General features: G+C 40.8%; 1 long non-coding RNA gene and 5 gene segments (V, D, J or C); all 6 read left to right on the top strand.

Moving 5' to 3' along the window:
* Positions 1 to 1572: 1572 nt before the first annotated feature.
* LOC307026912 (T cell receptor alpha variable 14/delta variable 4-like) lies at positions 1573 to 2879 on the top strand. The segment is given in 3 exons: positions 1573 to 1670; positions 1790 to 2240; positions 2594 to 2879.
* Positions 2880 to 8794: 5915 nt separating this feature from the next.
* LOC307026911 (T-cell receptor beta chain V region C5-like) lies at positions 8795 to 10623 on the top strand. The segment is given in 3 exons: positions 8795 to 9247; positions 9344 to 9791; positions 10147 to 10623.
* A 1849-nt stretch (positions 10624 to 12472) lies between these two features.
* LOC307026907 (T cell receptor alpha variable 14/delta variable 4-like) lies at positions 12473 to 13762 on the top strand. The segment is given in 3 exons: positions 12473 to 12553; positions 12672 to 13122; positions 13477 to 13762.
* Positions 13763 to 14757: 995 nt separating this feature from the next.
* Positions 14758 to 16721, top strand: LOC307026908 (T cell receptor alpha variable 9-2-like). The segment is given in 4 exons: positions 14758 to 14928; positions 15047 to 15531; positions 15625 to 16075; positions 16429 to 16721.
* Positions 16722 to 21203: 4482 nt separating this feature from the next.
* On the top strand, positions 21204 to 22035 carry LOC307026909 (immunoglobulin heavy variable 3-64D-like). The segment is given in 2 exons: positions 21204 to 21264; positions 21346 to 22035.
* Positions 22036 to 23869: 1834 nt separating this feature from the next.
* On the top strand, positions 23870 to 24952 carry LOC307026910. The gene is made up of 3 exons (XR_013804473.1): positions 23870 to 24266; positions 24364 to 24447; positions 24874 to 24952. It is a non-coding gene; the product is annotated as an uncharacterized lncRNA (long non-coding RNA).
* Positions 24953 to 25112: the final 160 nt, after the last annotated feature.

Raw genomic sequence — 25112 nt, 5'->3', positions numbered from 1 at the left:
ATGTTATATGCACCATAATGCTAGCCTACTGCTATAAGTATAACCAACATAATAAATAAGCAAATGTATATTTTCTGCCAGCAGTACTGAATACAAATCAAATAAGTAACACGTGAGATGAACTGAAAACAAACGAGACGGACTACACACTGTTACACGTTGTTGCACACCTAAAGACTGCAAACATAACTCAGCTTCATCAACATCTTTCTGTACGTCTCACTTCCAGCTAACACGGCAGAGACTCTGACGTCATTTCCTCCACACAGAACTAAAGAGGTGGCCATTTGTATTTCCTTCACTTCACTTCCTCCTCCTGAATCACAATGATCCCAAGGCTTCACCTCCTTCACTCTCTTTGTGCTTTGGGCTGCAGTAAAGTGTTTAAACGATTACAACATACATTGTGAATATATTTCTAGGGTGTTATATTTAAAAAAAAAATGTTTTCTGTTCCAGATGTGTGTCAGTCGGTGCTCATCACTCAGTGGCCTCACTACATCTCCAGGCTTCCCAACGGTTTCGGCAGAAATGCACTGCTACCAGAACGAAACCAGCTATGATTATGTGTACTGGTACCGGCAGCAGAGAGGACAGGGTTTTCAGTTAATGGCGTATATGGTAGCTGGCTTTGCAAACTATGAAGAAGGGTTTACATCTGGTTACCAGGCAGGTGAAAGTGAAGGAGAAGCAGCTGTGGTCTCTGAGCATCAGCAGCGTTCAGGAGGAAGACGAGGCTGTTTATCTGTGCGCTGCCAGTCTGCACAGTGCTGCCACAGACCTCAGGCCTGCACAAAAACTCACTGCACACGAGAGGCTGCCTGACGACAGCCATCATGTTTGAATACAGGAACTCATATGTTAAAAGGACATATCAGTGAGGAAGTGAGGAATGTATGAAGGAAAAGGAAAAAAACTGTGCAAAATAAAACGATTATTGATTGTTTTGTGTTTCCCTGACGAACTGAGGTTGTGCAAATTACTGTCCAGAATCGTCAGAATCAGAAATCAGTTTTATTGTATTATTATTACGTACAAGTTTTCTTTAGTGTATGAGGATATAATGATATATATAAATATGAACAACTGTTACGAAAAACTGAACCAATGTTTCGGATTCAAATTAAAAGATGTCAAAAAGAATATTTGAAGTTATAAAATGACACCATAAATATGAAAAAAAATGTGGTATTAAAGGGAAAGCTTAGAAGAAAAGTTACAATATAATTTAATTTGCACAAAATTATTGCTAATAATATTTAACATGTAAAAATGTCATTAAAAACATGTAAAATGTGTCTGAATAAAAAAAGTGTATAGAGGAACTGGGTTACAAATATGAAAAATACTAAAAAAAAACTATATAACTACTTTACAATAAAAAAAAAAGGAATGTGCAAAAATTCAAAAAGATAATAATAAAGAAATATTTACAGAGATGTAGTCCAATTGAATTATGCACGTGAGAATGTAAAGCATAAAGAAAGATGTTTAAATTGAACCAACAGGTGGAGGCACAGCACGTGGCATGAGGCTTTGTGATTGTGATGATGATGATGATGACGATGAAGATGAACGAGCACAAAGCCTCCCCTCTTCCTCCTCACATCAGTGCCTCACCATGTCTCCACATGTGCACACATTCTGGTTACTCTCCATCTGGTTTCCATGTAAGACTTTGTATCTCAACCTGAATCTGAAACTAGTCTTTGAAAGCTATAAGTAATGTATTGTCTTCTGGTCGGTTGCTTCAATATGAGTTTAAACTAAAAATCTGTTTTCTCCACAGGTCAGGCGAGCGCTGCTACATTTCAACCATCTCCTGCTCAGATAGTGACGGAGAGCACTGAGGTCCAGATTAAATGCAGACATGATGATTCTTCCCTTTTAGTAATGCTCTGGTATCAGCAGAGAAAAGACAGTCTCTCTATGACCCTCATTGGGTATGGATATGCAACCAGCCAAAACTACGAGGGTCAGTTTGAAAAAGAGTTTGAGCTGACGAGAGAAGACACGCTGAGAGGAGCTCTGATTATACGCTCAGCAAACCTGTCACACTCGGCTGTGTATTTCTGCGCTGCCAGAGAACACAGTGATGTGGTTTGGAGCCCCTCCCTCACTAAAACTCTCTCACATGGTCTCTTCACACAGACTCTCAGTGAAGACAGTTCCTCCTGCAGCACAGAGAACCTGGACCATGTCTCCAGCTGTCATCGCATTGCTTCTCCTCTCACTGTCATGTAATGTAACTATTATTTGAGTAACTTTTGATGCAACAATATCAAACATGGCTGTTCATTAAGTACAGTGAACACCTATGTGTTTTGGACTGAGGGAACAAGACCTTTAAAGACATCATCTTGGACTTTGAGAAACTTGGATGGACATGTTTCACTATTTACTGACATTTAATAAACCAAAAGATTATTCGAGAAATTAATCTGCAGTTTAAACGAAAATGAAATGTATAATTAGTTGCAGCCCAATGTTATGTAATTAACTGCAAAAATAGCTACTTCAAAGTGTATTTTTACAGCGATTATAGTGATGTTTTTTTAAAAGCAGGTTCTCTATTTGCTATTGTTTCCCACAGATGGAGCTGAGAGTGTGGAGTTTGAGCCGACTCGTCCCAGAATAGTCAACGACAAATCCAGGGTAGAAATTAAATGCAGGCACAATGATAACGACATGAATGTAATGCTCTGGTACCAACAAACAGAGAGAGGTCTGATGAGTTTAATTGGATACAGCTATGGCAGTGAGCCCATCTATGAGAAGGAGTTTGAAAATGGGTTTGAGATAACAAGAGAAGACAAGCTGAGAGGAGCTCTGATTATTCTCAGTGTGAATCCATCAGACTCGGCTGTGTATTTCTGCGCTGCCAGTACACAGTGATGTGGTTTAATGCCTCTCCCTCACTCAAACCCTGCTCTCATTTTTCTCTGGTGTGTTCGAGTTCAAGATCCTGAGACTGCCTATATCAGCATGCACAGAGAGATCATAATATTAAGGACATTGGGCTGAACAGATATTGGCAAATTCTACAATGTTGTAGACATAGCTGAACATAAAATTAAATTAAAAAACAAATAAGAAGGTTACGTATGTAAAATGATGTGCATTGCACTACAATATATAGCAATAAATATGAAACTTAAAGTAGCGACAGTAAAAGTAGTCATTGTGCAGATTGGTCCATTTCAGAATAATATATATGATGTGTTTTATAACTAGAGAATGCAATTCCTGAAGAAATTGCTAGTGGGAATGCTTTATGCTGAAAAGCTGACGTTAAACTGCTGAATTGTAATGTGTAAGAAGAAAGTGAAGAATTTAGATTGAAATGATACATGAACACAGGGGGCTTGAATGTGTGATGAGAGAAGAAAAGAAAGTAAAAAGGCTTGGAAAAGCAGCAGAATATTTGAACTGCAAACTTGTGAACTAACTTGATGGCGAATGATCTATCGCCATGGCAACGACATTTGATGACACCCCATACTACGCTTAGATGCGTTGATGGCTGCATCGTTACCAAACCTGTGAAGTTCTAGGCTGTTTGGAGTATTTTCACTGAAGTTATGAGAAAACCGTGTTTCAAGGCGAGCATTGTGTTGCCATGGCGACGGCATTTGAAGAAATCTCGAAACTGTCCCGTAGATGTCTTCACGGCTGGACTGTTTGCACACTGCTATCTGAAGTCTGCTGCTCTGAGCATGTCAGTTGGAGTGATGACATCATCGTGTTCCATTACACAGGTGTTTATAGCTGAGCTAACGAGGTATGCAGAGATCACAGGTTTCCATTGTTCTGAATGAGAGATACACCTCTTACATGTGAACGATTTGTGGAAGAACCGTAACAGATATCTGTGAAATTTCAAAATGTGAAGCATGTCAAGGAAGTTGAGTATCTGAGGTGTAATTTTTGTGTAGTTTCGGGTTAATAATGTGGCCTTTTGGGCAGTTTAACTAAAGGTGTGCGGCTGCTGCCGTGAGGAAATATCTGCCTGAAATTACAATGGGGTTTAATGGAGGAATGTTGAACGTTTTTGTCACTTCATGCCCACAAAAAGCATTTTGTTTAATTATTTGTCATTTTCAAGCTACGAGACGTTTTCCTACGTTTATCATGAAAGATTATGTTTCAAGAATGTAGGGTTTGGGAATTATGGCAGTTTTAAAAAGATATATGAAGGCACATTTCAAGATGTTCTACCCTCTGTGACATCACGCACTCTAGCTAATGTTAAAATGTGAAGAAAACCTCAAAAACAAGGTCTGAACAATGTTTAATATCTCTAAAAGTAAGAATCAGATTTAAAAGTTGTTTTACACGAATAATGTCAGAAAGATGTGTAACATTTTAAAGTTGGAATGAGGTTTCTGAGTGAAAGTATGAATGAACAGTTAGCAGTTGAATCGCATGAAGATTTGTTGAAGTCTGAAGAATTTCTCCATTGGCTTCAATGTTAAAGATTTGATGAATTATGGGATGTATCTCTGGAATTATGAAAGTTATGAATGAGAAAACTAAAAGCCATCGACTCCCGACTGAGCTGAACGTTTTGATGTTGGAACGGAGTTTCTGCGATGTTCAATGCGGGAGGAGAAGCGCAGCAAAATAAGTCTGCGGAATAATAATAAACTTTTAGTGCGTAGAATAACAGTTAGTTGGAATGCTGTTAAAAAAAACTTATATAACTACTTTAAAAAAATTTAAAAAGGAATGTGCAAAAATTCAAAAAGATAATAATAAAGAAATATTTACAGAGATGTAGTCCAATTGAATTATGCACGTGAGAATGTAAAGCATAAAGAAAGATATTTAAATTGAACCAACAGGTGGAGGCACAGCACGTGTGATGATGATGATGACGACGACGACGACGACGACAATGATGATGATGACGATGATGAAGATGAAGATGAACGAGCACAAAGCCTCCCCTCTTCCTCCTCACATCAGTGCCTCACCATGTCTCCACATGTGCACACATTCTGGTTACTCTCCATCTGGTTTCCATGTAAGACTTTGTTTCTCAACCTGAATCTGAAACTAGTGTTTGAAAGCTATAAGTAATGTATTGTCTTCTGGTCGGTTGCTTCAATATGAGTTTAAACTCAAATCTGTTTTCTCCCCAGGTCAGGCGAGCGCTGCTACATTTCAACCATCTCCTGCTCAGATAGTGACGGAGAGCACTGAGGTCCAGATTAAATGCAGACATGATGATTCTTCCCTTTCAGTAATGCTCTGGTATCAGCAGAGAAAAGACAGTCTCTCTATGACCCTCATCGGGTATGAATATGCAAACAGCCAAAACTACGAGGGTCAGTTTGAAAAAGAGTTTGAGATAACAAGAGAAGACACGCTGAGAGGAGCTCTGATTATACGCTCAGCAAACCTGTCAGACTCGGCTGTGTATTTCTGCGCTGCCAGAGAACACAGTGATGTGGTTTGGAGCCACTCCCTCACTAAAACCCTCGTCTCTTTCCTGAACACCAGATCTGTGTATTTCCACAGGAGGCGGAGTCTCTACACACCATCAGAGGCAGCAGTGTTTCTCCTGCTACAGCACAACCCTGAAGGATGTCTCCAGCTATGATAGCATTTCTCCTCTTCTTGCTTTCATGTAAAAAAAAAAATGCTGCAGAAAAAGCTATTTCTAAGAATGCGTTTTCACAGTTTGTTCTGTAACTACTTTTTTAATCTGTGTTTTCCCACAGATGGAGCTGAGAGTGTGGAGTTTCAGCCGACTCATCCAAAAATAGTCAACGACAAAGCCAGGGTAGAAATTAAATGCAGTCACAATGATAACAACCTGGATGTAATGCTCTGGTACCAACAAGCAGAGAGAGGTCTGATGAATTTCATTGGATACAGCTACTCTGGCAGTGAGCCCATCTATGAGAAGGAGTTTGAAAATGGATTTGAGATAACAAGAGAAGACAAGCTGAGAGGAGCTCTGATTATTCTCAGTGTGAATCCATCAGACTCGGCTGTGTATTTCTGCGCTGCCAGTACACAGTGATGTGGTTTAATGCCTCTCCCTCACTAAAACCCTGCTCTCATTTTTCTCTGGTGTGTTCGAGTTCAAGATCCTGAGACTGCCTATATCAGCATGCACAGAGAGATCCTAATATTAAGGACATTGGGCTGAACAGATATTGGCAAATTCTACAATGTTGTAGACATAGCTGAACATAAAATTAAATTAAAAAACAAATAAGAAGGTTACGTATGTAAAATGATGTGCATTGCACTACAATATATAGCAATAAATATGAAACTTAAAGTAGCGACAGTAAAAGTAGTCATTGTGCAGATTGGTCCATTTCAGAATAATATATATGATATGTTTTATCACTAGAGAATGCAATTCCTGAAGAAATTGCTAGTGGGAATGCTTTATGCTGAAAAGCTGACGCTGAACTGCTGAATTGTAATGTGTAAGAAGAAAGTGAAGAATTTAGATTGAAATGACACATGAACACAGGGAGCTTGAATGTGTGATGAGAGAAGAAAATAAAGTAAATAGGCTTGGAAAAGCAGCAGAATATTTGAACTGCAAACTTGTGAACTAACTTGATGGCGAATGAGCTGTCGCCATGGCAACGGCATTTGATGACACCCCATACTACGCTTAGATGCGTTGATGGCTGCATCGTTACCAAACCTGTGAAGTTCTAGGCTGTTTGGAGTATTTTCACTGAAGTTATGAGAAAACCGTGTTTCAAGGCAAGCATTGTGTTGCCATGGCAACGGCATTTGAAGAAATCTCAAAACTGTCCCGTAGATGTCTTCACGGCTGGACTGTTTGCACACTGCTATCTGAAGTCTGCTGCTCTGAGCATGTCAGTTGGAGTGATGACATCATCGTGTTCCATTACACAGGTGTTTATAGTTGAGCTAACGAGGTATGCAGAGATCACAGGTTTCCATTGTTCTGAATGAGAGATACACCTCTTACATGTGAACGATTTGTGGAAGAACCGTAACAGATATCTGTGAAATTTCAAAACGTGAAGCATGTCAAGGAAGTTGAGTATCTGAAGTGTAATTTTTGTCTAGTTTCGGGTTAATAATGTGGCCTTTTTGGCAGTTTAACTAAAGGTGTGCGGCTGCTGCCGTGAGGAAATATCTGCATGAAATTACAATGGGGTTTAATGGAGGAATGTTGAACGTTTTTGTCACTTCATGCCCTCAATAAGCATTTTGCTTAATTATTTGTAATTTTCAAGCTACGAGATGTTTTCCTACGTTTATCATGAAAGATTATGTCTCAAGAATGTAGGGTTTGGGAATTATGGCAGTTTTTAAAAAATATATGAAGGCACATTTCAAGATGTTCTACCCTCTGTGACATCACGCACTCTAGCTAATGTTAAAATGTGAAGAAAACCTCAAAAACAAGGTATGAACAATGTTTAATATCTCTAAAAGTAAGATTCAGATTTAAAAGTTGTTTTACACGAATAATGTCAGAAAGATGTGTAACATTTTAAAGTTGGAATGAGGTTTCTGGGTGAAAGTATGAATGAACAGTTAGCAGTTGAATCGCATGAAGATTTGTTGAAGTCTGAAGAATATCTCCATTGGCTTCAATGTTAAACATTTGATGAATTATGGGATGTATCTCTGGAATTATGAAAGCTATGAATGAGAAAACTAATAGCCATCGACTCCCGACTGAGCTGAACGTTTTGATGTTGGAACGGAGTTTCTGCGATGTTCAATGCGGGAGGAGAAGCGCAGCAAAATAAGTCGGCGGAATAATAATAAACTTTTCGTGCGTAGAATAACAGTTAGTTAGAATGCTGTTAACATCATTCCAACTAACTGACTGATCATTAAAGTGTTCTCAAAGCTGGTAAAGGTGCAGCTAGTTTGAATGACTTTGTATACTGCAGGGTAGCTTGTGGATTTACTCCAGGTGGAACTAAAGTCTGATTCAACACCTGATTAGGTATTAAATAAGTACCTAGAAATTGTACTTAAGTCCAGAACTTGAGTAAATCTACTTAGTTACTTTACACCACTGCATGTACAGATGATTATTTAGCTTTCAACCCAAATGAAAACATAATGTTCATCAGTGTAATAATGATAATAGAAAATTGAAAAAAACACTATAAATATGAAAAAAATGTCGGTATAAAAAGGAAAGCCGTGAAGAAGAAAAGTTACAATATAATTTAATTTGCACGGAATTATTGCTAATAATATTTAACAGATAAAAATGTCATTAAAAACATGTCAAATGTGTCTGAATAAAAAAAGTGTATAGAGGAACTGGGTTACAAATATGAAAAATACTATTAAAAAAAACCTATATAACTACTTTACAATAAAAAAAAGGAAATTGCAAAAATTCAAAAAGATAATAATAAATAAATATTTACAGAGATGTAGTCCAATTGAATTATGCACGTGAGAATGTAAAGCATAAAGAAAGATATTTAAATTGAACCAACAGGTGGAGGCACAGCACGTGTGATGATGATGATGATGATGATGATGATGATGATGATGATGATGATGATGATGAACGAGCACAAAGCCTCCCCTCTTCCTCCTCACATCAGTGCCTCACCATGTCTCCACATGTGCACACATTCTGGTTACTCTCCATCTGGTTTCCATGTAAGACTTTGTTTCTCAACCTGAATCTGAAACTAGTGTTTGAAAGCTATAAGTAATGTATTGTCTTCTGGTCGGTTGCTTCAATATGAGTTTAAACTCAAATCTGTTTTCTCCCCAGGTCAGGTGAGCGCTGCTACATTTCAACCATCTCCTGCTCAGATAGTGACGGAGAGCACTGAGGTCCAGATTAAATGCAGACATGATGATTCTTCCCTTTTAGTAATGCTCTGGTATCAGCAGAGAAAAGACAGTCTCTCTTTGACCCTCATTGGGTATGGATATGCAACCAGCCAAAACTATGAGGGTCAGTTTGAAAAAGAGTTTGAGCTGACGAGAGAAGACACGCTGAGAGGAGCTCTGATTATACGCTCAGCAAACCTGTCACACTCGGCTGTGTATTTCTGCGCTGCCAGTACACAGTGATGTGGTTTGGAGCCACTCCCTCACTAAAACCCTTGTCTCTTTCCTGAACACCAGATCTGTGTATTTCCACAGGAGGCGGAGTCTCTACACACCATCAGAGGCAGCAGTGTTTCTCCTGCTACAGCACAACCCTGAAGGATGTCTCCAGCTGTGATAGCATTTCTCCTCTTCTTGCTTTCATGTAAAAAAACTAAAATGCTGCAGAAAAAGCTATTTCTAAGAATGCGTTTTCACAGTTTGTTCTGTAACTACTTTTTTAATCTGTGTTTTCCCACAGATGGAGCTGAGAGTGTGGAGTTTCAGCCGACTCATCAAAAAATAGTCAACGACAAAGCCAGGGTAGAAATTAAATGCAGGCACAATGATAACAACCTGGATAGAATGCTCTGGTACCAACAAGCAGAGAGAGGTCTGATGAGTTTCATTGGATACAGCTATGGCAGTGAGCCCATCTATGAGAAGGAGTTTGAAAATAGATTTGAGATAACAAGAGAAAACAAGCTGAGAGGAGCTCTGATTATACGCTCAGCAAACCTGTCACACTCGGCTGTGTATTTCTGCGCTGCCAGAGAACACAGTGATGTGGTTTGGAGCCACTCCCTCACTAAAACTCTCTCACATGGTCTCTTCACACAGACTCTCAGTGAAGACAGTTCCTCCTGCAGCACAGAGAACCTGGACCATGTCTCCAGCTGTCATCACATTGCTTCTCCTCTCACTATCATGTAATGTAACTATTATTTGAGTAACTTTTGATGCAACAATATCAAACATGGCTGTTCATTAAGTACAGTGAACACCTATGTGTTTTGGACTGAGGGAACAAGACCTTTAAAGACATCATCTTAGACTTTGAGAAACTTGGATGGACATGTTTCACTATTTACTGACATTTAATAAACCAAAAGATTATTCGAGAAATTAATCTGCAGTTTAAACGAAAATGAAATGTATAATTAGTTGCAGCCCAATGTTATGTAATTAACTGCAAAAAATAGCTACTTCAAAGTGTATTTTTACAGCGATTATAGTGATGTTTTTTTAAAAGCAGCTTCTCTATTTGCTATTGTTTCCCAACAGATGGAGCTGAGAGTGTGGAGTTTGAGCCGACTCGTCCCAGAATAGTCAACGACAAATCCAGGGAAGAAATTAAATGCAGGCACAATGATAACGGAATGAATGTAATGCTCTGGTACCAACAAACAGAGAGAGGTCTGATGAGTTTAATTGGATACAGCTTCTCTGGTAGTGATCCCAGCTATGAGAAGGAGTTTGAAAAGCGGTTTGAGATAACAAGAGAAGACAAGCTGAGAGGAGCTCTGATTATTCAAAGTCTAAATCCATCAGACTCGGCTGTGTATTTCTGCGCTGCCAGTACACAGTGATGTGGTTTAATGCCTCTCCCTCACTAAAACCCTGCTCTCATTTTTCTCTGGTGTGTTCGAGTTCAAGATCCTGAGACTGCCTATATCAGCATGCACAGAGAGATCATAATATTAAGGACATTGGGCTGAACAGATATTGGCAAATTCTACAATGTTGTAGACATAGCTGAACATAAAATTAAATAAAAAAACAGATAAGAAGGTTACGTATGTAAAATGATGTGCATTGCACTACAATATATAGCAATAAATATGAAACTGTTAGCACACTGCTATCTGAAGTCTGCTGCTCTGAGCATGTCAGTTGGAGTGATGACATCATCGTGTTCCATTACACAGGTGTTTATAGTTGAGCTAACGAGCTCTGTAGAGATCAAAGGTTTGCATTGTTCTGAATGAGAGATACACCTCTTACATGTGAGCGTTTTGTGGAAGAACTGTAACAGATATCTGTGAAATTTCAAAACGTGAATCTATGTCAAGGAAGTTGAGTATCTGAAGTGTAATTTGTTGTAGTTTCGGGTTAATAATGTGGCCTTTTTGGCAGTTTAACTAAAGGTGTGCGGCTGCTGCCGTGAGGAAATATCTGCCTGAAATTACAATGGGGTTTAATGGAGGAATGTTGAACGTCTTTGTCACTTCATGCCCACAAAAAGCATTTTGTTTAATTATTTTTTGCTTAATAATTTGTCATTTTTCAAGCTACGAGATGTTTTCCTACGTTTATCATGAAAAACTATGTCTCAAGAATGTAGGGTTTGGGAATTATGGCAGTTTAAAAAAAATATATGAAGGCACATTTCAAGATGTTCTACCCTCTGTGACATCACGCACTCTAGCTAATGTTAAAATGTGAAGAAAACCTCAAAAACAAGTTCTAAACAATGTTTAATATCTCTAAAAGTAAGATTCAGATTTAAAAGTTGTTTTACACGAATAATGTCAGAAAGATGTGTAACATTTTAAAGTTGGAATGAGGTTTCTGGGTGAAAGTATGAATGAACAGTTAGCAGTTGAATCGCATGAAGATTTGTTGAAGTCTGAAGAATTTCTCCATTGGCTTCAATGTTAAAGATTTGATGAATTATGGGATGTATCTCTGGAATTATGAAAGTTATGAATGAGAAAAGTAATAGCCATCGATTCCCGACAGAGATGAACGTTTTGATGTTTGAACGGAGTTTCTGCGATGTTCAATGCGGGAGGAGAAGCGCGGCAAAATAAGTCGGCGGAATAATAATAAACTTTTTGTGCGTAGAATAAAAGTTAGTTGGAATGCTGTTAACATCATTCCAACTAACTGACTGATCATGAAAGTGTTCTCAAAGCTGGTAAAGATGCAGCTAGTTTGAATGACTTTGTATACTGCAGGGTAGCTTGTGGATTTACTCCAGGTGGAACTAAAGTCTGATTCAACACCTGATTAGGTATTAAATAAGTACCTGGAAAATGTACTTAAGTCCAGTACTTGAGTAAATCTACTTAGTTACTTTACACCACTGCATGTACAGATGATTATTTAGCTTTCAACCCAAATGAAAACATAATGTTCATCAGTGTAATAATGATAATAGAAAATTTTAAAAACAACCATAAATATGAAAAAAAATTCGGTATAAAAAGGAAAGCTGTGAAGAAGAAAAGTTACAATATAATTTAATTTGCACGGAATTATTGCTAATAATATTGAACAGATAAAAATGTCATTAAAAACATGTAAAATGTGTCTGAATAAAAAAAGTGTTTAGAGGAACTGGGTTACAAATATGAAAAATACTATTAAAGAAAAACTTATATAACTACTTTACAATAAAAAAAAGGAATGTGCAAAAATTCAAAAAGATAATAATAAAGAAATATTTACAGAGATGTAGTCCAATTGAATTATGCACGTGAGAATGTAAAGCATAAAGAAAGATGTTTAAATTGAACCAACAGGTGGAGGCACAGCACGTGTGATGATGATGATGATGATGATGATGATGATGATGATGATGATGATGATGAACGAGCACAAAGCCTCCCCTCTTCCTCCTCACATCAGTGCCTCACCATGTCTCCACATGTGCACACATTCTGGTTACTCTCCATCTGGTTTCCATGTAAGACTTTGTATCTCAACCTGAATCTGAAACTAGTCTTTGAAAGCTATAAGTAATGTATTGTCTTCTGGTCGGTTGCTTCAATATGAGTTTAAACTCAAATCTGTTTTCTCCACAGGTCAGGCGAGCGCTGCTACATTTCAACCATCTCCTGCTCAGATAGTGACGGAGAGCACTGAGGTCCAGATTAAATGCAGACATGATGATTCTTCCCTTGTAGTAATGCTCTGGTATCAGCAGAGAAAAGACAGTCTCTCTATGACCCTCATTGGGTATGGATATGCAACCAGCCAAAACTACGAGGGTCAGTTTGAAAAAGAGTTTGAGCTGACGAGAGAAGACACGCTGAGAGGAGCTCTGATTATACGCTCAGCAAACCTGTCACACTCGGCTGTGTATTTCTGCGCTGCCAGAGAACACAGTGATGTGGTTTGGAGCCCCTCCCTCACTAAAACTCTCTCACATGGTCTCTTCACACAGACTCTCAGTGAAGACAGTTCCTCCTGCAGCACAGAGAACCTGGACCATGTCTCCAGCTGTCATCGCATTGCTTCTCCTCTCACTGTCATGTAATGTAACTATTATTTGAGTAACTTTTGATGCAACAATATCAAACATGGCTGTTCATTAAGTACAGTGAACACCTATGTGTTTTGGACTGAGGAAACAAGACCTTTAAAGACATCATCTTGGACTTTGAGAAACTTGGATGGACATGTTTCTCTATTTACTGACATTTAATAAACCAAAAGATTATTCGAGAAATTAATCTGCAGTTTAAACGAAAATTAACTGTATAATTAGTTGCAGCCCAATGTTATGTAATTAACTTCAAAAATAGCTACTTCAAAGTGTATTTTTACAGCGATTATAGTGATGTTTTTTTAAAAGCAGCTTCTCTATTTGCTATTGTTTCCCCACAGATGGAGCTGAGAGTGTGGAGTTTGAGCCGACTCGTCCCAGAATAGTCAACGACAAATCCAGGGTAGAAATTAAATGCAGGCACAATAATAACGACATGAATGTAATGCTCTGGTACCAACAAACAGAGAGAGGTCTGATGAGTTTAATTGGATACAGCTATGGCAGTGATCCCATCTATGAGAAGGAGTTTGAAAATGGATTTGAGATAACAAGAGAAGACAAGCTGAGAGGAGCTCTGATTATTCTCAGTGTGAATCCATCAGACTCGGCTGTGTATTTCTGCGCTGCCAGTACACAGTGATGTGGTTTAATGCCTCTTCCTCACTAAAACCCTGCTCTCATTTTTCTCTGGTGTGTTCGAGTTCAAGATCCTGAGACTGCCTATATCAGCATGCACAGAGAGATCATAATATTAAGGACATTGGGCTGAACAGATATTGGCAAATTCTACAATGTTGTAGACATAGCTGAACATAAAATAAAATTAAAAAACAAATAAGAAGGTTACGTATGTATAATTATGTGCATTGCACTACAATATATAGCAATAAATATGAAACTTAAAGTAGCGACAGTAAAAGTAGGCATTGTGCAGATTGGTTCATTTCAGAATATTATGATATGTTTTATAATGATTGATCATTAAAGTGTTCTCATAGCTGGTAAAGGTGCAGCTAGTTTGAATGACTTTGTATACTGCAGGGTAGCTTGTGGATTTACTAAAGGTGGAACTAAAGTCTGATTCAACACCTGATTAGGTATTAAATAAGTACCTGGAAAATGTACTTAAGTCCAGAACTTGAGTAAATCTACTTAGTTACTTTACACCACTGCATGTACAGATGATTATTTAGCTTTCAACCCAAATGAAAACATAATGTTCATCAGTGTAATAATGATAATAGAAAATTGAAAAAACAACCATAAATATGAAAAAAAATGTCGGTATAAAAAGGAAAGCTGTGAAGAAGAAAAGTTACAATCTAATTTAATTTGCACGGAATTATTGCTAATAATATTTAACAGATAAAAATGTCATTAAAAACATGTAAAATGTGTCTGAATAAAAAAAGTGTATAGAGGAACTGGGTTACAAATATGAAAAATACTATTAAAAAAACCTATATAACTACTTTACAATAAAAAAAAAGGAATGTGCAAAAATTCAAAAAGATAATAATAAAGAAATATTTACAGAGATGTAGTCCAATTGAATTATGCACGTGAGAATGTAAAGCATAAAGAAAGATGTTTAAATTGAACCAACAGGTGGAGGCACAGCACGTGTGATGATGATGATGATGATGATGATGATGATGATGATGATGATGATGATGATGATGATGATGAAGATGAACGAGCACAAAGCCTCCCCTCTTCCTCCTCACATCAGTGCCTCACCATGTCTCCACATGTGCACACATTCTGGTTACTCTCCATCTGGTTTCCATGTAAGACTTTGTTTCTCAACCTGAATCTGAAACTAGTGTTTGAAAGCTATAAGTAATGTATTGTCTTCTGGTCGGTTGCTTCAATATGAGTTTAAACTCAAATCTGTTTTCTCCCCAGGTCAGGCGAGCGCTGCTACATTTCAACCATCTCCTGCTCAGATAGTGACGGAGAGCACTGAGGTCCAGATTAAATGCAGACATGATGATTCTTCCCTTTTAGCAATGCTCTGGTATCAGCAGAGAAAAGACAGTCTCTCTATGACCCTCATTGGGTATGGATATGCAACCAGCCAAAACTACGAGGGTCAGTTTGAAAAAGAGTTTGAGTTGACGAGAGAAGACACGCTGAGAGGAGCTCTGATTATACGCTCAGCAAACCTGTCACACTCGGCTGTGTATTTCTGCGCTGCCAGTACACAGTGATGTGGTGAATGCCACTCCCTCACCAAAACCCTCGTCTCTTTCCTGAACACCAGATCTTTGTATTTCCACAGGAGGCGGTGTCTCTACACACCATCAGAGGCAGCAGTGTTTCTCCTGCTACAGCACAACCCTGAAGGATGTCTCCAGCTGTGATAGCATTTCTCCTCTTCTTGCTTTCATGTAAAAAAAAAATGCTGCAGAAAAAGCTATTTCTAAGAATGCGTTTTCACAGTTTGTTCTGTAACTATTTTTTTAATCTGTGTTTTCCCACAGATGGAGCTGAGAGTGTCGAGTTTGAGCCGACTCATCCAAAAATAGTCAACGACAAAGCCAGGGTAGAAATTAAATGCAGGCACAATGATAACAACCTGGATAGAATGCTCTGGTACCAACAAGCAGAGAGAGGTCTGATGAATTTCATTGGATACAGCTTCTCTGGCAGTGAGCCCATCTATGAGAAGGAGTTTGAAAATGGATTTCAGATAACAAGAGAACACATCCTGAGAGGAGCTCTGATTATTCTCAGCGTGAATCTATCAGACTCGGCTGTGTATTTCTGCGCTGCCAGAGAACACAGTGATGTGGTTTGGAGCCACTCCCTCACTAAAACTCTCTCACATGGTCTCTTCACACAGACTCTCAGTGAAGACAGTTCCTCCTGCAGCACAGAGAACCTGGACCATGTCTCCAGCTGTCATCACATTGCTTCTCCTCTCACTATCATGTAATGCAACTATTTTGATGATCAATTTATCATTAAAGGAACTTTTCATGCAAAACTATCACACAGTGCTGTTCATTATATATAGTGAACATCTATGTGCTTTGGATGAGGAAACAAGACATCTAATGACATGTTCTTGGACTTCGAGAAACTTGGATGGACATTTTTCAATATTTTCTGACATCTTATAGACCAAAAGATTCATTGAGAGAGTAATCAGCAGATTGATTGGAAATGCAATTTACTGCCTAAGTAACTTTTTCGATTTGAAGATTTCTTGACGGAACAATTTTTAAGAATGTTTTACACCGTCGCTTCTGTATTAACTACATTTCTATTCTGTGTTTTCCCAGATGGAGCTGAGAGTGTGGAGTTTGAGCCGACTCGTCCCAGAATAGTCAACGACAAATCCAGGGAAGAAATTAAATGCAGGCACAATAATAACAACCTGGATGTAATGCTCTGGTACCAACAAACAGAGAGAGGTCTGATGAGTTTAATTGGATACAGCTTCTCTGGTAGTGATCCCAACTATGAGAAGGAGTTTGAAAATGGATTTGAGATAACAAGAGAAGACAAGATGAGAGGAGCTCTGATTATTCAAAGTCTAAATCCATCAGACTCGGCTGTGTATTTCTGCGCTGGCAGAGAACACAGTGATGTGGTTTAATGCCTCTCCCTCACTAAAACCCTGCTCTCATTTTTCTCTGGTGTGTTCGTGTTCAAGATCCTGAGACTGCTTATATCAGCATGCACAGAGAGATCATAATATTAAGGACATTGGGCTGAATAGGCAAATTCTACAATGTTGTAGACATAAAATAAAATAAAAAAACAGATAAGAAGGTTACGTATGTAAAATGATGTGCATTGCACTACAATATATAGCAATACATATTAAACTTAAACTAGCGACAGTAAAAGTAGGCATTGTGCAGATTGGTCCATTTCAGAATAATATATATGATACGTTTTATGATGATTGATCATTAAAGTGTTCTCAAAGCTGGTAAAGGTGCAGCTAGTTTGAATGACTTTGTATACTGCAGGGTAGCTTGTGAATTTACTCCAGGTGGAACTAAAGTCTGATTTAACACTTGATTAAAAGGTATTAAATAAGTACCTGGAAATTGTACTTAAGTCCAGTACTTGAGTAAATCTACTTTACACCAATGCATGTACAGACGATTATTTAGCTTTCACCAAACCATCAGCATCCAACCCAAATGAAACATAATGTTCATCAGTGTCAACAATCTCACAGCCATCCCCAACTCAGCAGCCAACATCAGAACATGAACCACAAGCAGCAGAGCAGGAAGTTAGCCAACTACACCGTTAGCTTAGCCTAGCCTAGCCTAGCCTAGCCTAGCCTAGCCTAGCCTAGCCTAGCCTAGCCTAGCCTAGCCTAGCCTAGCGTACATACACAATGGCCCTGTCTCAGGTCGACTATTTTCATTTCCTCGCTCCTCGGTCCTCGGTCTCACCGGAAGTTGATTTGTCTGCGCCATCTTGAGTACCGTCCCATGGCTCTTATTTCTGCCGGAGGACCGAGGATTGAGGAGCGAGGAGCGATAATGGAGGAGCGATAATCGAGGAACCACCACTCCATCCTCCGATGAAATCCTCAGATACTCGCCCCGCCCCCTTACTGTGTATCGCTCACTGATTGGACGATGCAGTGCATGCACTGATCTCATGCTTCTTGTTCTTGACATGAGAGCAGTACCCCAGCGGAGTAAAGAAAATAAATGAAACTCAGGAGAGTCACTCCTCAGTTTAAACTGTGTTTTGTTTCAATTCATGTATCATTTAGTTACAAATATGTGATATATCTGAACAACAAAGTGGTCAAAAATCATTTTATTAATTTATTGGAAACATTTTCATGATCGCTTTTTTCGTTTTATATTTTCATTTACTGTCATTTCCATTCAGTCAGTCATTAAGTGCTAATAAAATGTTAATGTGCTACATATCCACACAAACAAACAAAGTGTGCAATCCAATGAATGTTAATCTAACTGGGTTTTGATAGATAATATATATTTTTTTCTTCTCTCAATTATTTTATTTCTATTGTGCACTCTAATCCATATTAATCAAACTATTGTTCGTTTTGTAGTGCCGAGAGATAGGGAGTCAGAGGCGGTGCATCGAAGGTGCAAAGTTGTCTTTAATAGAGAGCTGCAAAGGACATGTTGTCGGGTCGCAGCCCGGGACGACAAGAGGAAGAGCCAGGAGGGCACACAATATATATAAGGAACACACAACAGGTCCGTGTGGAAACAAAACCCCAATTGTAGTTCCATGTGTGAATTATGAACCAGTGTATCAATACGTGGTCACCACACAAGCCCCCCCAGAATTCAAATATGGCAAAATAAATCCTCGCGTCCGTGGAGGAAGCACCACAGGGGCCGAGGAGGGCGGGGTCGCAATTGAGGACCGGGCCATGGAACGGGCCGACGAAAGGAGGCCGCATGAGAGGGTAGGGACCCTAACGAGGGCGAGGGCACCCCCACCGGGGGCGGGCCGAACGGGCCGTTGTAAGGGGGCTGCAGTAGGTGTCGTGGCGAACCCAGCAGGAAAAAGCGCTGCCCGGCCGCAGGCGAAGGCACGGCGGCGGCGGGCATGAAACCTCCGGACGGACGGAGTGGAATCCCAGGAAGGCAGGAGCAGTCACCCCGGGAGGAAGGAGCCGTGGACAGGGGAGAAGCCAGACGGAGCGCCGTCCGAAGCTGCCGTCGAGGCCAACCGTGAGCCGCGGTAAGAGGAGAGGCCAGGCAGGGTCCCGGAGCGCGCCACCCACGGGCCAATGAAGGCATGGGCGACGTCCGAAACCGCCGAGGCGAAGGAAGAGGCCAGGCAGGGTCCCGGAGCGCGCCACCCACGGGCCAATAAAGGCATGGGCGACGTCCGAAACCGCCGAGGCGAGACGGGGTCCAGAAGCGTGCCACCCAGGCGACGATGAGAGCGCGGGTGGCGTCAGAAGCCGCCGTCGAGGTGATGAAACGGCGAGAGGGTCCACACGAGGCCGACCAGACATGGTCGAACCTCCTCTCAGGCACCAGAAAAAGCTCAAAAAGGGCCGTACTGTCCACGGTCCAAAAAAGGTAGGTGAAATCGTGAGAGGATCCACACGAGGCCGACCAGACATGGTCGAACCTCCTCTCAGGCACCAGGGAAAAAAAAAAAAAAAAAAACTCAATAGGTCGATAGCCGTTAGCAGCTAGCCGTTAGCCGCTAGCTGGCAGCCGTCGGTAGCCGCTAGCCGTAGCCGTTAGCTAACGAGGTTAGCTGCTAGTCGTCGAAGGCTAGCGCAGCCTGGACGTGCAGCCGCACGAGCAGAAGAAAACAGCCCCAGGAGGTAGCAATCGGGTTCATCCCTACCCAGCGGGTCGTGCATCGTCTCCCTGTTGGTTGGAAGACCGATGCGGGAATGGCGAGCAACGTCCCCAGCCATTCTGCGAGGCGTGCACCGAGCCTCAGTCCGCGTGCCGGTGGCAGCAACGGACGATTCCAAAAATCCCCGGCATTTCGAGAAAGAAACCTGAGTTTCCTTTGCCGTGTTCGGGTCCGTCTCGGAAACTTCTGCGAGACTTATATGTCAGGGTCACCAATGTAGTGCCGAGAGATAGGGAGTCAGAGGCGGTGCATCGAAGGTGCAAAGTTGTCTTTAATAGAGAGCTGCAAAGGACATGTTGTCGGGTCGCAGCCCGGGACGACAAGAGGAAGAGCCAGGAGGGCACACAATATATATAAGGAACACACAACAGGTCCGTGTGGAAACAAAACCCCAATTGTAGTTCCATGTGTGAATTATGAACCAGTGTATCAATACGTGGTCACCACAGTTTATACATTTTAAGAATGGCGTTTATCTTTTTTGAGAATGAGTTCTTATTTGATTTTATTTATTGGGGTCTACAACAGATGATACAAATGTTTGTGTCAGTAAATGTGTGTCAGGGGTGTTTGTGAAAATAACGGGGACAGAGCTGCTGTCAGAGGAACAGCTGTGCGGCTTCATCACAAAAGGACGTCGCTTCACGTGACGCTCTTAAAACTCATTTCCCTGCTTCTCGTGGTTTCCTTGCGTCCCTCCATGCTTCCCTGGAGGGAGGGACTAAACACAGGGAAACGACGCAAGTGAGGGAAGCAAGGATTTCATTTAACCGACCTGAGACGGGGCCTATGTAAACAAAGCTTACAAATCAACTAAGGTTACATATTTAGCACAGCAAACAAAAGTCTTACCTTTATCGATGTAAGCAGTATCTTCCAGCATTTTAGAGAGGAGTTAAGTCCTTAGGAAGAGTCACAAAAGGACAGGAAACCCAAGTTCAGTCTTCAAGTGTCCAACAGTTGATGTGAGGTGGACCAACCGGCAATCCGTAGCCTAGCAACAGCATCTCCGAGCAGAGTAAACTGTAGTTCATGGCGTCCCTAAAACAGGAAATAATGAATTGTTGGCAGTGAACTGGTTTCATGAAATGCGACATAAACTGTAGTATCTGTTTAAACGGTTTTTGTTGACGTAAAAAAACAATGAAAACCTAATTTGACCTAGAGAAGAGTTTAACGGTCAACACCTTCAGTTGGGAAACGTAACAAAGTGGGCGGGGCGACGTCAGTTTAAAACGACTTGATTGACCAATCAAGTTCCAGCAAGGGTCAGCAGGTGTCAATCATGGATTAATTAAGACAGCATTCACTGCTATTCATTTGACAATTCACAGACAAAATGATTTCAAAAATGTTGTAATTTAACCATTGTTTTTTATTTCTGTGATGTTAAATGGTAAAAAAAAATGCAAATGTATTGATTGAATAACACCGCAAAGTTCTGACAACATCCACCTTAAAAATAAAAAGGACAGAATAACTCATTATCAGTGAATCAATGATGATTCATATTTAATTATGTGATCATGTGAACTTCTGGTGTGTGTGTGTGTGTGTGTGTGTGTGTGTGTGTGTGTGTGTGTGTGTGTGTGTGTGTGTGTGTGTGTGTGTGTGTGTGTGTGTGTGTGTGTGTGTGTGTGTGTGTGTGTGTGTGTGTGTGTGTGTGTGTGTGTGTGTGTGTGCTGAGCAGTGATGTGAGCCTCATTCAGCTGGAGGAAGGCTCATCGATGACAATGAAATGTTTCTCACAGTCCTTCACTTGTTGCTTCTTTTACACTCAGGTGGGTTTACCTCTCTCACATTCACACATCGTATACTTTTGTTTTAAGTTCTTATAACACGTCACCCTCCATGTGCTGCAGGTCTCACTGCGGTGGTCCTTCAGTCTGGAGATCAGATGTCCCAGCCTGGGTCGAATGTGACCTTTGAGTGCAGTATGGGTGGTGGGCTGAGTATGACCAGCTACACCATGCTCTGGTACCGGCAGGACCGCCCTGGAGCGGCAGTGCAGTTCCTCACTAAAGAGTACGACCAGGCTGCAGGGAACAAAGTGTCCTCTATCGATCCGTCCAAAAACACCTTCTCTCTGCACATCAGTGAGCTGCAACTGAGCGACAGCAGCACTTACTACTGTGCTGCCAAACACAGTGCTGCACTCAGAGCAGAAACCCGTACAGATAACAGGCCGCTGCAGCTGGAGTTGGGCTTATCTGGTTTTATACTGAAATGGTACCCAAAAAAATGAAGACATTATTCAGATCTGAAAGTAGGGTAAGACACACGATGGTACAATGGTGGGCTTTAGTTTATGTAGAATAGTAGTGTCATCTTTTAAGTCTAACGCATGGCAGAGGATGTTTTACCGTGTATGTATATCTGTGAAGCCAAAGCCAAATGTACATCTGGACAACAAAGGTGTCTATTCTATTTTAGCTCTAATTACGTTTTTAAGTAATGCCTGTTCTTTGTCAGTGTCCATGCATGTCCTTAAAAAGGAAGACACATGCGCTGGGATGTCAGCAATTTCCTCCAAAACCTATAAAAAAGATGAAAAAGTGTGTAGATTATTAAATGAACAGGAAGTCCTCAAAGCCACAGAGCTGATGGTGTTTGATAAGTCAGCAGGTGTTAATACTGGAGGATCGGAACCTTCCTACAACACGAGTGCTCTGTACAGAGTCTCCTCTGAGTCCCTCTGGGCTCAGGGCTGCACTTTAGTATAAGATTTAAGTATGTGTGCAGCCAGGAGGGAAAGGTGAGAGAGGTTCCAGAGGTTTGCACACACTGACCTCTGCAGGGTGCGTGTGGGACTACACGGAGACCGGGTCGTTTATCTGGCCTGTAATTACTTTTAAATGTTTTTAAACTGAGCAACACATTTATGAAGTGGTCTGAATATGGTGGTATTTATATTAAAGTTAAAAACTGTAAATGTGATGTATGAATAAAAAAATTAAAAACATAACCTCCTCCCTGCTTCCATCAGGACGATAATATAGAAAAACCTGCGGATTTCTTTCTTAAAAATGAAAGATATCAATAAAAGGACAGAGATACTTTTCTACTTTTAGTTGAGGAACATTTTGAATGCAGGACTTTTACTGTAACAGAGTAGGAACTTTTACTCAAGTACAAGATCTGAGTACTTCTACTTTTACTCAAGAACAAGATCTGAGTACTTCTACTTTTACTCAAGTACAAGATCTGAGTACTTCTACTCAAGTACAAGATCTGAGTACTTCTACTTCTACTCAAGTACAAGATCTGAGTACTTCTACTTTTACTCAAGTACATGATATAAGTCTTCTCCCACCTCTGGTAACAACACAACTATAAAGATGGCCATGTCATGTGAATACTGTAGGTCTCATTTACATAAAATCATCACAGTAACTACAAGGATATTTTAACTTATGAAACCTAATATATCTTATCAGGGCCGTCCCTGGCCAACATGAGGCCCCACGCAAAGTTATATGATGAGATCCTCTGTTTCGCGAGCACCACACTAATTGCGCCGGAGAAGCCCATAGGTGCGCCACATTTTCGGCTCAGTTGAGGCACCCTCCGCAAGGTGAGGCCCCCTCCGCAAGATGAGGCCCCCTCTGCAAGATGAGACCCCCTCCGCAAGGTGAGGCCCCCTCCGCAAGATGAGGCCCCCTCCGCAAGGTGAGGCCCCCTCCGCAAGATGAGGCCCCCTCCGCAAGATGAGGCCCCCTCCGCAAGATGAGGCCCCCTCTGCAAGATGAGACCCCCTCCGCAAGGTGAGGCACCCTAAGCAAGGTGAGGCCCCCTCCGCAAGATGAGGCACCCTAAGCAAGATGAGGCCCCCTCCGCAAGGTGAGGCCCCCTCCGCAAGATGAGGCCCCCTCCGCAAGATGAGGCCCCCTCCGAAAGGTGAGGCCCCACGCAGTCTGCATGATCGGCCTGTAGGGAGGGACGGTCCTGGTTCTTATCAACCAGATCAACATGCTGACATATTTTCTGTATACAAATTTAAAGCAAATCCTCTCCATGCCTTTATGAATGTTCCCATGTATTTTTTTTTCTTTCATTACATATTTTCCAGCTAATATTATCAATGTGTAGCATGTAAAACATATATTGTGCAAGTGTGTATGATTTTTAAAGTGTTTTAATCATCTGTTAATATTTGTATTTACCCAACTATTTCAGATTATAAACAAGCCTCCTATTTACCCAAAATAATTGCCAAAAAGTTGAATCATGCACTTTCCCTTTCTCCCCTGGTGATCCGGTAATGTAAATCCTGGTCATACGATACGGGTGGAAAGAGGAAGAGTTTTTTTTTAGGCAGGTGACAGTTCTGTGTCATACTTTCCAATGAATCTCATTCAAATTGGTCTCAAAATGTGTTGGTATATCCACAGCTACCTGTTCTGTGAGGTCCTCTGTGCAAACATACCACAACGTTAGATGGAGATGCAACTAACAAACAAGGAGCATGAGACAGCAGACACCGCTTTCGGTGAATACATGACAATGGATGCAGATGAATGGTTGGAACCAGACATTTATGAAAATTTAGAAACACCTGTTGTTGGTTTTAACGGAAACGAGGATTCAAGCCAGCATCCAGGCCCAGATTCAAGAGGACAGAAGAGAGAAGTGTTGAAAAAAGAGAAACCTGTAATTGACAAATCGCATCAAAACACCAGAAGCCCGACCACTGCTCCACCGTCCATTCCTCTTACCGACAGATACATCTCCATCAGACGCCCTCCAATTAATGCTATCAGAGGATTAAGGGTATCTCAATTAGGTAAGGTATACTTAAATTCATAGACATACAGAATTTCATGAACAGGAACACTATCATGCTGGTCAATTATAATAACATTGTATTTTCCTCTGACTAGTTTTCCTCAGGATTACTACAGTGGGTCTTGTGTTGCTGTGTATTATGCTACTTGGATTGATGTTTTCCAAAATGAACAGCAACTGTAAGTCTGAACTTTGTTCTCTGTTATAACAGTCTTTTAAGGTGAAGTGAATGTATCCCCAGAGGAACAAGACATATGATGACTGTATTATTGTACATTTTACACTGTATTCATGGAATGATTTAGTCCACAGTCTTCTTTTTGGGGTATATTCACCACATTTTTCAAATTTGATGATCATTAATCCCTTTGAAATGTGGACATAAATATTTGATCACGTGTCTTATAATACAGTTTATATATTACAGGTTCATATGTAACACTTCAGTGTACAAGCAGTTCTGTTTAGTGCTAACGTCCAGCAAACTGTGCAATGGGTGATAAAAGGTTAAACAATGTTTGCATGAATTATGTATGTAATTATATAATATAAGTGTTTTCTACTTGGCGATATGAAGCAGCTTTTGTTATCTCTTTTCATAACAGGTATCCTTTTAAGTGAGATCTACAGCCCCAATAACCATGCCGCCCATGACCCCTCAGACCATGTGGCCGCCCACGACCCCTCAGACCTTTTGGCCGTCACGGCCCCTAAGACCGTGGGGCCGCCCACGACCCCTCAGACCGTGTGGCCGCCCACGACCCCTCAGACCGTGGGGCCGTCCACGACCCCTCAGACCGTGTGGCCGCCCACGACCCCTCAGACCGTGGGGCCGTCCACGACC

Source organism: Notothenia rossii (assembly GCF_949606895.1).
Source record: "Notothenia rossii genome assembly, contig: scaffold_315, whole genome shotgun sequence".
NCBI classification, from domain to species: domain Eukaryota; kingdom Metazoa; phylum Chordata; class Actinopteri; order Perciformes; family Nototheniidae; genus Notothenia; species Notothenia rossii.
The sequence above is the reverse complement of the archived record's forward strand: the minus strand, read 5'-3'. Positions and strand labels throughout refer to the sequence as shown.